This window comes from Leguminivora glycinivorella, chromosome 12, assembly GCF_023078275.1.
Source record: "Leguminivora glycinivorella isolate SPB_JAAS2020 chromosome 12, LegGlyc_1.1, whole genome shotgun sequence".
Classification (NCBI taxonomy): Eukaryota; Metazoa; Arthropoda; class Insecta; order Lepidoptera; family Tortricidae; genus Leguminivora; species Leguminivora glycinivorella.
Window position 1 is genome coordinate 17,189,215 of NC_062982.1, and position 16,377 is coordinate 17,205,591.

Genomic DNA, 16,377 nt, shown 5'->3' on the forward strand with positions numbered 1-16,377 from the left:
TGTCGTACAAAACGAATTTCATTTCTTTTAATTAAAAATAATATCTACATCTCTATTACTAAAACATTTCAATCAATAGGTTTATTTACAGGGTATTATTATCATAGTAATACTATGATAAAAATACCTTATTTTATTGTGACTAGTTTAGTTAGAAAAAGTCATTTTTAGTACGTGTGCTTGCTCATCATTTGTAAGTAAAGCTAGTTTATACGCAATCGAAAAATACATATTGGGTTCTATTTAGCTTATAAGATTAGACCCGAGGCGAACAAATTGTTAAAATTTTAAAAGCAATACTTCAAAAAGTTACATGGCCACAATGTAATCTTGCTACTTGTTGTAGGCAAGACAGGGGGCCGTGCTCGGGTGGAAGTAGCTTTGTTTCCTCAATTTACTAGTAAAACTAAAAACGTTGTCGCTCGTCGTTGCAACCGGACTTGACGGACGGATTCTGTGTAAAATGTGTCGTAAAAAGCGGCTGGTCGTTAAAATCGGAGTCGTAATAAACGGAACGGATGTACTTTCATACTATCACATACGAAAATCAAATAAATACCTGTGCTTATGTCGTTGTAAGAGGTTAGGTCTATGCGGAGTCGTAATAAACTAACCGGACTCTACTGTATTGTATAAAATGTATAATTGAGTAGACTCGGGACTAATTTTTAAAATAAAATCATTACAGATAATAATGTTGTCAATGAAAAGTAATTAATAAATCTTTATTAATACAAAACATTAAATAATTACGTATTTTTGAACCTTTTTATGGCTAATTTTCCAAATTTTGAGAAATAAATACAGTTTCGGTTATTAACCGGTTAGAGACTATAAAAACCGGTTTTTAACAGAGGCCAAAAAGTATCGGTTAACCGGTTTTTCGGTTAACCGGTTAACCGGTTTGCACACCCTAGTCATCACTAAACACAGTATAGGGACAACGATAGTAAACTTATCTCAACAGTTAGAAAGTCAACGACTAAATGAATACACACACAACAACAACAACAACAACAACACATCAGCAACAACAACTCATCAGGCAGAAGCAAGGAGTGGGCGTACGGTGGACAGTTCTTTCGGTAGCCCCGCCCTATGAAAAAAAAGCTTGAAAAAAACCTGCAAAATTATCGCGATGGCGACAAATGTGATGCAGCGCGTACCAAAATTATTTACAATATTGTTTTTTTTTTTCATGGAAACATAAAATAAATGATAAGATCATTACATTACCAATACTGAATAGTGTATGATCAAAATTTTGTCGATTTCTCCAAATAAGCTTTTATCGAAACAGTCACTTCGGACGACTGCTAAAGTCCTTATTTAATCCAGGTCAATCCATTGTTCCTTTGTGGAGTTTGTCACTTGTTTCTTGCGCGCGGCTCTCGAATGCTTGCCTGAAGATGGACTACTATATATGCATTATAAATAAATGTACTCTGCCTTTAAACTTCACTCGATGAGGTCCGTACTCAGTACTGGGTCAACAGGTTCAACGCAGTCAAGATGTTCGCACGGGTCGCCGAATACCAATAACCTTATAGCTGCCTATTTATATGTAATGTTGCGGGTCTCGAACTTAACGACGGCTAGACTTCGCCATAATTCACGTTAAACGTTAACGTGCAGCGATAGCATTATCGCAATTTTCATGCTGTGTTTATCCAACGAACGACAGTATTGTTCACAAAATTAAACGTCAAATACAGGATTGGGATCCTGCGGATTTTACCAAGCTTTATCATTACTTTACACTCGAATAACAAGGATTAAAGTCTCCTTAATAATCAAATGAACTGATTTCAAAGTCATACTAAAAGTCATATCATATTAACGGGCCATCACTCCGAACGACGAATTGGGTGGCGTCGACACTAAGCTGAAAACTTACAATAGCTCGTAGGTATGTTATACAGTAAGTGAGCACAGTTTCAATTTCAAACTTAGTTCATTTCTTTAATCGAGTTCTAGAGTGAAAATTCTCGTTTAAGATTATCGAGTTTTATATTCAAGAGACTGTTCAAACTTAGGCATATTGATATTCTCAAAGTTTTCATATGACAAACAGAGGTTCCGTTTGAGTTGGCGCAGCCGAAGTACCAGGCTAGCATAGGTACGGCAGGTGCGGAGATTTAGCCGCGAGCGCTGCGCAGTAGGTCAACAGGTTCGCTCGAGCACCAGCGCAGAGACGCGAAGTCTCTCAACCACTTACTTAGAGCTTTCATATACTCCATGCAGCCTGACGTCACGAAAGATTGGAGGCAAGATTGATGTGGCAGGAATTAGGGCAATCCCTTCTCCCCGGGCGCAAGGCAGAGTTATATTGGGCACGAAACAAAGTGAAGATTTTCCACTCCTTTCAATTGTTTGTTTTTGTTCTCCCTAATAATAGTTATTTGGGCGCAAGGCAGAGTTATATTCGGTTCGAAACAAAGTGAAGATTTTCCACTCGTTTCCATTGTTTGTTTTTGTTCAAAAACATCAACATTTGAAACTAATAAAAGTCTATTCTGGATTTCGCTGTCTTTAACTCGGGACGAGAAAGTAAACAGTTGTTTGAGAGTTTCGGAAGTGTTAAAATAATCTCTGCAAAATTGTTATTTAATGTTTTAATTACATAAAGATTTCAGGTAAAATTTTCGTCGGAATTTATCTATTAAATGTTGGATTGGACATTTATTATTATACTTTTGGTACCATTATAAAAGGCCTTTTCTATTTATATCGTAAACAAACTCGGTAACAAGTTAACAACAATGTACAATAGCCAGCGTACAATTTGCGAAATGGGAATCCATTAAATTTCAAATCGTGCTGCTGTGCCTAAGTAGTTATTAGGCTGTCGCCGTCCAATAACGGATGTCCGATGATCTATTGTTTGTCCGTCCGTACGTCTGTGAGCTGTCTGAGAATGCCGCGTGGCTACTGTTTGTACAATGCATAGCTCGCTGCGTTATTACCATGTTTATCCTATTCAGGCTTAACCTGCAAATTCAGCATTTCCTATAAACTATCTCAGGCATATATGTCACATAAAGCGGCCAGTGTCGTCGTACTACGTGAACTTCAGCTCATTAGTATTGCGGGTACCGCGGCTTCTGTAAGTTCTGAATTCCTGATGGCGTCCTGTAAGCGAGGACTTCTACTAAAGGGGTTCTAATGATATGATTCGTTAGCGGGCGAAGAGTAACATGCAGAATTTTACTTCAATCAGAACATTCAGAACAGAATTACCGCTGTGATGTGTCGTAGAAGTAATATTTTAGTGAAAACTTATTTTTAACCGACTTCAAAGAAAAGAAGTTCTCAATTCGATCTTTGTTTGTGCTACTTATGTATGCACGTTGATTGAAATGGTAGAAGAATATACCTGCTGTAGTTTTAGGGTAAAAGCTTATTACAAACACCGTTTCTAAGTGATACTCTAGGAATCTAGAAGTAATAAACAAAGCGTTATTTATTTTTAGACTTAGTCCTCTATCTACCTTTAGCTGTGTTATTTGATGTGGCATTTATTGTGGCGTTCCAAACTACCCTAAAAGAATAAACGTGTTTCGAACATGACACTCCGAATATGGAGCATGCTAAAACGGTGACTATAGTTAATTTTGTTCAAGTCGGGTCTGCGTTCCCCGCTCGGCGTATTGATTTTTGTTATTTGCATCCCGTCTGCTCTCCTGCAGCTATTGTTGGATGGGAGTCGATTGTGGTTACTTTAAATGCTTCGCAATTTTGGACGGCATTTGGCACCAAGTACTTGCCCATGGAGTGTTTGCGCCGAGCTGCTGCAACGGGAGACATTTGTTGTGTCTAGACTCCAGACTTGCTAATTGTTAGCGTTTTTATCTTCTAGAGTACTTAATTAGAAGCTTTTATGTAATGGTTAATTTGTCTTTATGGCTCCATTTACGACCCCATTTTAGGAATAAAGTTAGTATTTGCATCGAGCATACGGTAAGTAAACTGACTAACGTATTCGACAATCCACACGCCAATGCAGTTTTAAAAGACATTTATACCGCACCGTTTTCTGCAGTGCCATGGGAAAACCTTTTACTTTCCAGTCTTTCCACTGGTGCTGGCGGCACGCGATATATTTACGTATCTATAAATCTTTCACCGGCGTCTAAATTGGTGTACAATTTTAGTAAAAATGTCAAGAGGCTGCGAATGTAAACAGAGTTGTTTATGTCGGTCGCTATTTCGAAAGCTACCTGACATGCCACTCCCAGTATTGTCTGAAAATAGTCTTTCACGTGTGTTCAGGAATTGGGTCGCTCGCTCGGGCCATAATTGTTTATCTTTGACTCGTCGCTTTGCCGCCCGTAATGTCCACAGTAAAATGGCATGCTGCTGAACTGCATTGCACAATGAAAATTTAACGTGTCGCTCTAGTTAAACAAATCGCGCGCGGTCAGAAGCACTAATTTAGAAATGGTTTATTTTGGTGTTTAAATTAACCTTATACAACTTAGTCTATAAGTAACACAATTCCAAATTTAAAAGGAATCTTAACGGCCCAGCCACGACATTGGTCTAAGCGCGGCAGCGGCGAGCGGCAGCCATACGTGCGAATGAAAAGTCCCATCGCTGTGTCTCGCTTCAATGTATGGCCGCCGCTCGCCGCTGTCGCGCTTAGACCAATGTCGTGGCTGAGCCGTTAGACGTAGTTTTTTGATTTGGGCTCCGAAGTCCTTAATATATCAGCTGAAGTAAGGACAAGATTTGAATTGATATTGAATAGAATAGATCAAAAATTAGATTTAACTTCCACATTCCAACAACACATCATAAACAAAGTATTTATACAATGAAACGTGATTCATTCTCATTAAGCCCAAACACTTCCGATTCACACCCCTTCCATAATTCGTTCAAAGCACCAACATCCATCATGACGCGTTCACTTAATCTGAATGACATAATCGTCACTACATCTGAGAGCTTTCGTCGAGTCGTCCCACGTGCTCCTTAATAGTCTAATGGTCTAATCGGCACTTTGATGGTATCTCCCGCCTTGGCAAAGTAAATTTTGTAATTACCGCTCAAGATTACCTGGTAATTTGAGGCGCGGAAGGTATCGATCATTCCACTCAGGAAACACCCTGATAGATTTATTAATCACGTAATCTACTTACTCTGGTATAGAGTGAAAGAGTTACATTGCGTTCTTTAAATATTCTACAAAATTACCCAAAAACTAAATAGTGTTCTCCAAATCAAGTCGGTAGACCGTCAAATTATGTTCGACATAAAATGATGCTCCGCAGAAAAATGTTAGACTATTATTAATGTTACTATGCAGAAATTGCTGACTTGGCTGTACCCAAAAAATAATAAATAACAATAATTTATCAAAACCAATTTTTAAATCTGTCACTCTTAAAAGGCGTGCGTTATCTGAAATTAGAATGATTTTGTTGAGTGAATTATGCTAATGAAAAATGTATAACAGACACCTATTGAAATCGTCCTTGTCAGGCGAAGTACATAGTTCAACGGTCCGTCTGCCCTTTTGCGAGTATAGGCCGTTGTCTGACTCTGTTAACTTATTTTCATCGCGAATTATTAACCTAGTGCAGTGTTGCTAGGTAAAATTTCGAAGAATTGAATCTTACTTTTAAAATTTAAGGACAGCATTTGCAAGAAACAATATTATTCTTCTACAGATATTTCTTTATTCGATTCAAGTTGTAAAATCGAATCCAACAATTCATCACATCATCATCATTTCAGCCATTAAGACGATACGATACAGGTCAATTCTCCATACAAACGCTCTCGACTATTTCCTCCCTGGTTTTTGAAGATAGAGCAATGATTTTTTTCAACACAGATTATTATTATTTTTATCTGTGTCGGACCGTTTTGATTTTTTTGCTATTTTAATTTTAAATGACGCTAGAGCCAATCAAAAATTTCTAAAAACGGCCTTTTTCAATATGGTTTATTAAAAAAAAGGAGTGATACTCAAGATCGGTAACAATTAGCCAAAAAATCTAAACGGTTCGACACAGATTATTTCATTGTTATTCAGATTCTCAAATTTCGTTCCGTTTAAATAAGTTTTGAAGGAGGAAACAGTCGAGAGCGGAACCTCGATTTCAAAGATTTTTTCGAAATATCTTTTAACTGAGTTTTCACTCCCGTAGCGTCTGAATCGGCCACTGCTGAGCATAGACCTCCCTTCGTATACGCCACTTATCCCTGTGCTAGCGTGCGCAGTTTTTCAAATGTCCAACAATTATTTTTTTTTACTCTACAAATGTATACTACAAATACCTTTTTGGTAATATTGTTAAGGGTACTAATGAATAATGATATAATCCTTATCTCCATATTTGGAACAAGAATCAATTCCATAAGTAGGTACCTACATTACATTTGTCATGTATTCTATCTTAAATTTAAACTAAAAACCATCATCTGAAACTTTTGCAGATATTTTCCTCCGCTTTTCTATACTCACACTCAACTCATTGTTAGCTGTAGAAAATCTGTAAATTACAGATTTTTCTGTGTCTGGCAACACAGATGTCGGCGACCTAGTCCTCTAAGTTAATTACTGTGTAACTCAACATGTTTGATTTCGTTATTGAAGTATTACTCGAACAACGGCCTCTTTAATGTGACATCTAATGAATGTCAAGAGAGAAGTAGAAACCTGAATCGTGAGAATTTAAAAGGAAAATTGCTGGCATCTGAGAGATTTATCTTCTCTGGAACAGTAAAAGACAACGCCTACGTTAATAACGTGGATAAGCAACGTTCCATGTCCGCAAAAAGAGGAGTTATGGAAACGACGCGTCCAGACAATGAAAATTACTTTAATTAGAAAGAAGTACACCTGGCTTAATTAGTGCCATTACTTATAAACTTCTACAGTCCAACATGGTATGGTTATGGAATAAACTGAGCATTCCCTCTAGCTAAGAGAGCAGTGCTTCGTAGCGTATCATAGTTATCATTCTTCCATATTGGTGCGACACAGACAGTCGCGTATCTTCCGCCACGGAGCGACAACGATTATAGTGTTGGCTGGTGAGTCAGGTGCAGTTTAAAACATACAGTAGGCCTAGCTCATGATGGCCGCGGGAGTATGTCGCCGCGAGATAGACTACCCGTCCTTATGTCATTAATACAGTTAGAGGAAGACGTGTCATCTATCTCGCGGCCATCATGTGCTAGGCCTACAGGTCCTAATTATTATGTCTCCCAATTTAGTATATTTTATTTTTGTATAGTTATTATTAAGTTTTATATTGTAAATATATAATTAAGTTTTTTATTGTATTTTTTTTTACCACGTCGGTGGCAAAGAGGTATACGGTTGTTATCCGAAATGAAAATTACTTTATTGCAAAAAAAAATAGTATAAATATTCCGATTACCTTCTCCACTTGCAATACTCTCAATAATGAAGACATTATACTATTTTCAGATAACGCACTGCACAATACACACAATATAGAGATTAACTGTTATTTCACGTCGTTTATTTTCAGTAATAAAATAGTTTTAACCGGTTTCATTATATTTCATCCCCTGTTTACTTTGTCTCTGAAAATTCTGAATATCATCAGACATATTTCACTGAATGTGTTATCTCAAATGCGCGAATTGTTGGTTAATTATGCTCTACTGGGCTAGGCTTTTTGGGTGGCGTGAAATGGATTAAATTGCAAATTCCATCTACTATATAAGTTACTATTTAAGGTAATCCAGCCATTTAATATAAATGGTATGACTCAGCCTGAAGAATTTCTGTTATGTCGCATTTAGTCGTCAACAGTAAAATATTCCGACTTAACCCATGAACTAAAGGTAATGTTGATGTTGCCATTCATTCAGTTTATAGTCCTTTGTATTCGGCGCTTTACTTTCCCTTCAGAACAATGTTATGCCTTAACCGAGCTTTTGCTCGTAGATATAATGTGTTAAAACGATCAATAAAATAAAGTGAGGTACTTGCATTCAACAAAATTTCCAATGTCACAACATTGATGTTGATTTTGGTAAAATTAAACGGAAATGAATAGGTCTGGTCTATTCAATCTCTTAGCCGTCCTAGATAGACACAGGCAAAGTTTTAGAAGAAAAACCTCGTATCCCCATACATATAAAAACTTGAGATCAGAGTCGCGCTGACACAAATACTGTCTAGTGTAGATATGAAAGTCGAGTTCTTTGTGCGGCATGCCAATAATGTGTATAAAAAAGTATTAACAATTTCAAATGTTAACACTCTGGCCTTTATTAAATCTTCTGTGTCATGGCATAACTTGAATTTGGAACTTATATGACTCTAGTGTTAGTTCGTTGAATAACATAATTATACTTATATTGACCGGGATATAGACCGTGATTACCTTTTTGATTACACGGAAAACCGTGATCATAATGCATGCAACTGCGTCGAAATATCGGGAGCTCGACAAAAATCAAAAAGGTAATCACGGTCCCGGCCAATATAAGTCTAATGAAAAATAAGCGCGTTACAAAACACGGAGAAACTAAAAAGCCAAAAATAATAAACCTTTGAATTCAGATTTCTTATCGTATTGCAATAATCTAAACATCCAAATTATAAACAAATGAATTATTTTTGAAGTCGGTACCAGACCTGTTTGCCCCTCCCAACCATACGCAGGCTGGCCCCGCCTTCAAAAATAATTGATTTGTTTATAATTTGGATGTTTAGATTATTGCAATACGATAAGAAATCTGAATTCAAAGGTTTATTATTTTTGGCTTTTTAGTTTCTCCGTGTTTTGTAACGCGCTTATTTTTGAAGGCGGTTTTATTTTTTGTTAAAAAGTTTATTTATTTGTTGATTTTTAGTGGTTCCTAGTGATATTATATGTATCAGTCTGAATATATCTACAGTAGTGAAAGAATTATCCTTTAACTCCTAACCATTGAGGAGTTGACCTTCCATCATCAGCTCAGCCACATAAAATTACTACCGTCAGGCGTAAATACTGGTGTACCTTTGAAAAATACACTAATAAAAACCTTACATGTGCCTATAACATTTGAAGAGTTCCCTCGATTTCTCCAAGATCCCATCATCAGACCCTGACTTGGTCCCAATGGGACCATCTCGGGGTTATACCGGTTCGATCAAAAAAAAAATTTTGATAATCGATCCACGATTCTCGGAGATATCGAGTAACATACATACAAAAAAAAAATAAACAAAAAAAAAACATTCAGTCGAATTGAGAACCTCCTCCTTTTTTGAAGTCGGTTAAAAATAACCGTGAATCATTCAAAACTCTTAACATAATTGAAACTACATTATATGATTTAATTCCTGAAGATTCATCTTCAGCATGCAAATGCTATAGTGGTCTTTAGAAGTATTTTTAGATTACATCGTCTAGCATATCTCCGCAAAATTTGCAAGCAAATCCAACATTTATGGGGAATCAAAAAATCTAAACTAATTGATGTTTAAAGCGGTTTTTTATTTTCATCTAAAATCAAGCTTTTGCATTCAAACAAGTGGAGACTTATGAGACCCAAAATCAAACACCTTATGAGTTTTTTTTTTCTAAGTAGGAGTTTACATTGTAAAACTAAGAGCGGTTACTAAAACAATTATATCTATGGCAGTAAATAATTATTGATGCCGTTTCAGTCTGTTTATTGTCGGCCGTTTTTTTTAACAAAGAATTATCATTCATTCACTCATTAGAGCAGTGTTTTTCAAACTTTTTGGTGCCACGGCCCATTATGACCTCTCAAATTTTTTCGCGACCCCCATACCTCGTTTCTAATAGTACCTATAACTTACTGCTGAAAGATGTAATAAATTTTATTACATCTTTCAGCACATCGAATCGAATCGAATTTACAAATTTTATAAATAAAAGTTGTAAATTCGATCAAATCTTCGCAAACTCGTCTATTGCGAATAGTACCTATGCGTAGATATGGGTGTACTTTATCACTTATCACTCAGGGGTGAGATGGCTTTCGAGAGGAAGGGTTTTGACACGCGTTTATAGAGCTTCAATCAGAATTATTAATGTTTTTACAATATTGTTGCTGATTATGTTACGATATTGAAAGTAGCATATCTTGCCGGTATCTTTGACCACTTAAATGTTATGATCGCAAGTCTGCAAAGAAAGGGACGAAAGCATAATTAGAGAAAAAGATAAAGTTAACGGATTTCTAGCAAAAATTGAGTTGTGGACTACATTTTTACACAGCATGCAGTTTGCGTATGCGTATGCAGTTTGATTATTTCCCTTGCATGGCTAAAATCATTCAAGAAATATCATCAGATATGGTGGAGAGCTTGCAATGTTTAAAAAACCAACTCCAAAGTTATTTCTCAACTGAAACATTCATTGGTGATGGAAAGTTGGATTTTGAATATTTTTTTTAATATTAAGTCCGTTGAGCTGGCCGATCTCAACGCCTCGGTGAAAGAAGCACCATTTCAATTGATGCGTTCTAGGTTAAAAGAATGGCTTTATTTAGTAAAAGAAGCCCTTAAAGTTTTGATCCCATTTGCTACTTCATATTTATGCGAGTTGACGTTTTCAACAAATAAACACAATTTATTTATTTATCATAAAATTAGTTTTTTAAGGTTAACCTTTTAATTTTCAAGAATTTGACTTTTTTAAGTTAAAAAAAACATATCTTAAAGCTGAACTTCGCGACCCCCTTGGATAGATGCCGCGACCCCCCTGGGGGTCGCGACCCACACTTTGAAAAACACTGCATTAGAGTTTCCTTTGTAAATTATACAAGTCCGCTAATTCGAATACCTATTTATTACGTAAAAGGCCCTGTATATTTACATTTTTACCATTTAGCTGCTTTTCCTTTAAAAGTTTCCTGCGAATTTATATGGGATTATAAATTGCTAGTCCAGAAAGTACATCAGTATAATTGGTCTCTAATTCCTTTTTCGTCTAAATGTGATAAGTTAATTAAAGAGCGATTTTACTTGACTTCTTTTAAAGGACTTGTAGAATTGATAATAATACGAAACGAACGCTTTAATAAAACCGTCACGGAGTGTTATAGCATTGTATTTTTCATTGAGTCGCTTTCTTGAATGGATGATGATGTCATGGGTGTCTATAAAAACTTTTGGCTCTGAGGTTAAGGTTAGTTAGACTTTTTGTTGTAAATGTTGAGAAATTCGGGAATTATTTCTGCCTTTTCAATCAATAGGGTACTTATTGGCGGTTATCAGTAAGGCACCATTTCCATAAAAGCTACAATGTGAAATCGATTTTATCGACAACCGACATCGACAATAGGTTTTTACCTTTTGATTGAAAACGTCAAATTTTATTATTTATAAAAAAAAAACAATGCAACACAACAAACAAACAAAACGTGTGGAATGTGGACACTTTTATTAAAAGATTAATTTATTGGCTTTTATTACAAGATTTCTCAATTGGGATTTATCCTTTGTATTGTATTGTTAAAACAGTACTAATATTTCAGTTACTTTTTAGCAGTCTTTAATTTACTCAATTGGGAAGTTATAATAATTGATGATGATGACTAATTAACGTACCTACTTAATAGGACATAATTTTGATGACAGTCAAGTTTGTTTAATAAACATCGTACTTCTTATTGTCTAGCCAAATTTACCAACATTCGGCTGTAGAATGAACCACTCATGCAAGGATATCGAGTTTAGTCATTGTCAAGGCATTCAGACCGTTATACAAGTTAGCCCACGCTTTCTGCATTTCCAATATTCCATACACTTTGACATTATCATTTTAAGCTTGCTTTTGCTGATAGTAAAACTACGCTTATATGTTTGTACTTACATATAATTCGTTTTTAGAGTCCTAAAATGTCATTAATGTTGTATCAAATAAATTGTTCCTTAACATTTTTGAAATTAAAAAAATGCTTAATATTAAAATTTTATTTCGAAAGAATTATTAGAAATTGTACATATTTTCTTTAACATGCCAATGCTAATTACATATCAAAGATTCTTCGGATTGTTTTGTTAAGGTTTCATCTTTAAGGATCTCCTAACACTTATATTATGTAAATGAAATTTAATGCTGAATGCAATGCCAAAAGTGTGTAGATATTGACCACGTAGATACTATATATGAACATGTAACTGAATGTTATATATGTATACGTATGCATATGATGTAAATATCTTGATTCACTAAACATTCCACTTGAAAGATGTTCAGGCCTAAAATCAAGTGTCTTTGTTATTGCTGTAAAGTTAATGATGTATTTATAGCTCTATGGCTCCCAAAGCAATTTCCTTTGATTAACCCCGTTCATGGTCTCCACACTAAGTGCACTATCTTGCTCTTATTATCTTAGCTCTAAGAGTGACCCAGATGCACAGATAGTACTAATATTGAATATAACCTCAAATAAATATGCTTAAACTCCATAATTTTACTCAATATGTTAATGTCAACAAACTTATGATTGACTACATGACATTTTATCATGATAACATAGTCTGTTATTTTCCCCATGAAATGCTTTTTCACCGTAATCCTGTTCAGTGTAATTTTATGTGGCATTATTATTATAAGTCACGCAGCTCTGCTGAACCAGGGAGGAGCGAGAAATTCTTCTAAGTAACGTTGTTTGCTGCTTTTGTCATGCTAAGAAATCTTATTACGGATGTCTGTCCAATTACGTCTGTTATTATCACACTGCTTCTTAGAATACATATTCCATAATTATGATAATATCGCGTCTGTTGCTGCCGCCCAGCTTTGATACCTCTATCAAATGTTCATCCAGCACCTGCCATTCACATTATAATGAAGACTCAAAATTATAATGGCGAATTCACAGCAAAAATCAATAAGCCTTCGTATGATGGACCGACGGGAAAAAAAGGAGCTGCCACACACGCCGCAGCGCAATAAATCTTCCTTACGTTTGCTTACCAAGTGTCGCCTGAAAATACAACAAGCAAATTTGTGCGAAGCCGATCGGCACGTTTGTGATCCACGGGCGTGGTCCTCGTATATTTTATTGCCTCCCTTCGGCCGTGTAAGGGATAAAACATATTACTTAACTATCGCCCAGCATGGTGCACCTTCACTATCCACTTCTCTGTAAAACATCATGTGTATTTGCTTGTCCAACTATTTAAATCGTCTAAGGGCTGCCGCCGCCTTAATAGTTTGCGTTTTTAAATATAACACAGGTTTTGGACAATAACGTTGGGGTAATAGTACATTACATCAGAGGCCGGGAAAATGAGGATTTCCGGCCAAGTGGGTATATACGGCCGAGCGAGCGTGCGAGCGAGGCCGGATAGGGATACGAGGCCGGGAATCCGTTTTCACGCCGAGGCATGTATAGTGCTTTTCTCAAACATACAATGAAATAAAAAAAAATGCTCTAAAGGACAATATTTTATAAAAAAAAGTTACTTTGCAGGCCTAGGCCTAAAAAATTATATGAAATCCCTTTACAGTCCTCTCGAGTTGTTGCGCCCAAAAAGCGATACTTCCCAGCCCATTTTAAGGAACGTAAAGACAATATTTCATTGCATGTTTGAGAAAAAGCTATCTTTAACCCGGATTACAGTAATTTATGTCTGTTCGGTTGCATCCATGTCGCGCCCTCCAACAGTTTAAAGGCAGCCGATGATACCGTTGAATGATTTATGTATGGTTGTTTATCTTCGTTCTCAGTAATTAAACTCGGGAGAGCTAATTAGATTGAGCTGATATCCTGTGCAAATGATAATTCTTCATCATTATTCGATTAATATAGATGACCCAACACTCATTTGCCAGACGATTTCCCGCTTTTGATTTTACGATGCGGTTTATGAATCAACGACAGTGCATTCATTAAAACGGGATGCATGTGTAACTGGACCGCTCGGACCGTTTCTCACATGACTAAGCTTCAAGACGATGAAACTGTGTTAAATGGTTCAAGTTTATGGTAAGTAAACCACGACGCATTATGAACGTGAGACAAGACGCAACAAATTATAAGATTTATAAGACAAGGCGAAAAGTCTCCAATAGCGTGAGACTCTGAAAGAACTTTTCTCATGAATTTTATGACACTAATAAAGTACTTACTTATTTCAAAAACAAAACTAAATAAAAATGCTGAGGTATAAAGTATACGTACTTCTTATTTTAATAGGCTTCTCTGATTTACGCAGAACATTACCGAAGCAATAAATGAGAACATTATTTAGATTCCAATTTACTTTCAACCAAGATAAAGAAATACTGAACATATACTCGTAAGTACCCAATGTTAAAGATGGCGAGATATACGCTAGCATTTCTCAACATTAAATACTTCAAGTGCTTTTGGAAAACTCGAAGTCGTAAACAGTCATAAGTACCCTTTAAGTACGCACGTATTCCGATTCACACAAATGGCTCCTAAGTGGCTCGAACCAATTTATTAGTTAACCGTATTTTATTCTTCGACAATTTCTTTCACGTATTTTACTATGGGAACCTCTTGATTAGTTTAACGTTCAGTCTACATAAGCCATCGTCTGTCGTCAACATCTCTGCGGTGTGGACTATTTTCGGAGTCTTTCCTTTCTGTCGTTTCTATTTCAATATTTGAACCAAACTTGCTATAAACATTATGTAAGACCGGAACCAAAACTGACTTGACTTTCCTGACATTGTTATTTTAGAGTTATACAGAATAAATTGTCTAACACAGGTTTCTGATATAACAAACACATTGCTATATTACCACTCATTTACCAACTATTAAGGCAAGCCTTAACAAGTCAAACACAATCTTATAAAGTTCTTCTGTTATCATGTTGTCTACTTGTTTATCATTTTAAATATGTAATCTGATGGTGGGATTAAGATCTAGCGGAGCGGCTAAGGGTTATTATTTTCGATGCTTTGACCGGCAACCGGCAACACACCAAACGGTCCCTCTTTCTCGTTACGCTATTGAAAAGATTTATTATCCTTGTCTTTTCTTCGTCTTTGTTTATTTTTGTTAGACCTTTTGTCAATACACATCTGTTTCGGTTGCTCTTCGCTGTCGGCTACTTGTGACATGTTTCTATGCCTCTTCTCATCAAACAAGCTGGAGTCATGTTGAAATACCGAATAAAATAAATAAAATCCGGTGAAATCGCTTATCGAGCTACTTTCTTTGCATAAGCCGGGTTGTAACTTGTAAGAATAATGGTCTTCTAACTGGCGTCAGTAAATTCTGATATCGTCAGCTTTGTATACATTCGTTATCATATCAGCCGCAGCAACACAAGGCTAGTTCGACGCCCCTCAGCAAGCTCGACGCGCGCCTCCTGCTGCGCTCTCCCCTCTCCTCACACCCGCGCCCCCGCCGCCTGTTTGACTGACTGACTGATGCAGTTTCCTCTCGGTCGTCGTGGAGTCCACACGTCTAATCTACGTAAAAAGCTTCACGTATCCGAGCTTTATATGTTTTATGTGTGAGGTGTCATCAGAGTTACGGCGCCGCATTGTCTTCACTTAAATCATCTAGTGCTTGTGAACCTGTGTACGGCTCCGTTGACACATATCTTATAGTGATTGAAACTGTTTGTTGTTGCAATTATATTTGAAACTAAGTTTAAGCATACTTTTTAAACACGGGATGTTTTGAAACATTAGGATCTATATCTCAAAGGTAAGTGTACAAAACAGTTAGGTACACCTAACAGTGACTTATTATTTCCATAGGTACACACACAAATTATACTTACATAGTTATTTACATGCATGCTATTTTGATTTTAGCAGTTGCGCTTTGGTAGCTAGCTGGTTCTATTACGTAGTCCTTTTAGTATTCTAAGTTATCCTTGGCATTGTAATCCATAGTTAGCTAATAAGTACAGTACAACCCAAGCAATCCTTATTTCCCAGGACAATCCAGGAAACGTCGTATAATCAACGGTAATAGAAATAAACTTGATCGTTCTGTTGATGACATAAATATTTAATTATCCCACGACGCGACACGGCAAAGGGCGAGCCCTGTGGGAGAGAGTGGGACGCCAACACCCATACAATTTCAGAGGGGTTGCCGGCATGGGGGTTTGTGTTTAGGTACTCGGGCGTTCAATTTTTCGGCTGTTTAAGGACCGACCTTATTATACAGGCGACCATTACTTGCAGGAACCGTTGATAGCTATTATTTATACCATGCTGCTACCTACTGTCTACCATAATCAGAAAGATAACAAAACGATTACATCTGTTTTTGTTTCTCCTGAATTGGTAATCCGATAAACAAGATTATTAATTGCTATACTATTACTACTAGTACTCTTATCAGATATCTTAACTACTAGACTACGGCTAGATGTCAAATAAGATAAATTAGCATTTTACTCGTACAAGTCGTTTTGCT

At 36.4% G+C, this 16,377-nt stretch overlaps 1 protein-coding gene across 4 annotated transcripts in view; it reads left to right on the forward strand.

Annotated features, from left to right (window-relative positions):
• LOC125231661 (tyrosine-protein kinase Src64B) overlaps window positions 1-16,377 on the forward strand; it is a 112,689-nt gene that overhangs the window by 12,514 nt on the left and 83,798 nt on the right. For 2 of the 4 annotated variants that reach the window (XM_048137157.1, XM_048137159.1), the window contains exon 1: window positions 15,369-15,654. The exons of 1 other annotated variant lie outside the window; for it this stretch is intronic. The gene's annotated coding sequence lies outside the window, so the exon portion shown is untranslated. Of the gene's footprint in view, window positions 1-15,368; window positions 15,655-16,377 lie in introns of those variants that run through there. One more of the 4 variants, XM_048137160.1, reaches the window with a different exon arrangement.